The sequence below is a fragment of the Lethenteron reissneri genome, unplaced genomic scaffold (assembly GCF_015708825.2).
Source record: "Lethenteron reissneri isolate LAM-NWPU_2019-01 unplaced genomic scaffold, ASM1570882v1 scaffold_1191, whole genome shotgun sequence".
In the NCBI taxonomy this organism is placed as follows: Eukaryota; Metazoa; Chordata; class Hyperoartia; order Petromyzontiformes; family Petromyzontidae; genus Lethenteron; species Lethenteron reissneri.
The window spans coordinates 59,077-60,043 of NW_026890884.1; the positions used below are offsets into that span (position 1 = coordinate 59,077).

The 967-nt window shown below is 36.4% G+C and overlaps 1 non-coding gene across 1 annotated transcript; it reads left to right on the forward strand.

Annotated features, from left to right (window-relative positions):
• The first annotated feature begins 672 nt into the window (after positions 1-672).
• Positions 673-744, forward strand: TRNAQ-CUG (transfer RNA glutamine (anticodon CUG)). Its single transcript has one exon. It is a non-coding gene; the product is annotated as a tRNA-Gln (tRNA).
• Positions 745-967: the final 223 nt, after the last annotated feature.

Consider the following 967-nt stretch of genomic DNA (forward strand, 5'->3'; position numbering starts at 1 on the left):
TCTATGCAAACATGACTCCTCGTAAAAAAGGTGTCAGTTTTGTTGCCAGATAAAAGGGTAAAAAACCAATTATCAAGACGAAAAGAGTGACACTTTATCACGATCCAGCAAGACTTAACTAGATTTAAATTAAAAATCCAACCTTTTTTTGAACATAGCGTAAAATATAAAACCAAGAGGTCACGCTGAAACTTGAACTCAAGATTCAAGGGTTGCAAAGAGAAAATCATCTCACGTTGGACTAATTGAATATTTTTCTGAATAGCACCCTAGGGATGGAGCCAATGGTGAGTGCGTTGATTTCTTGATGAGTGTGCACTCATGTCATGTGCGCTTTCTGTTGGTAGCCCCTGTGATTGTGCCAGGTGTAAACATTTTTAGTAGCGTTTTAAATGGAGAGTTCCATAAAAATAACTCAAAATAAAACTCAATAAAATAACAAAATTTTGAGTTAACGTTTTCAAATGAATTCATGGAAAAGTAATGCCCCTCTTCACGTGTTTGATATTAAAATGAATTATGTTTGTGAAACTGGCCAGGAGATGGCAGTACAGAAAGGATATGCGGTGTCAGGAGCAAGTGCAGATGGCTCGGTTCTCAGAAAACACTTTTCTAAATGTGGGCTCAGCAGCTGCTGCCAAGAGGTTGTGCAATGAGGCAGCTCTACGTGGGGGTTCCATGGTGTAATGGTTAGCACTCAGGACTCTGAATCCTGCGATCCGAGTTCAATTCTCGGTGGGACCTACAAATGATTATTTTTTTCTCTTTATACGTGACTTGACCGAAAGAACCAAAGAGTAATTCCTGCAGTCACGAAAGCTCCAAGTTAAGTTTTTGTTATACTCTTAGGTTTTTCGGTAAAGTCACGTAGGTAAAAAAAAATTAATGTAAATAATAATAGAAATAAAATTAATGTGATTTATTTTTATTTCATTTTATTATTTTATTTTTTTAACCTACGTGACTT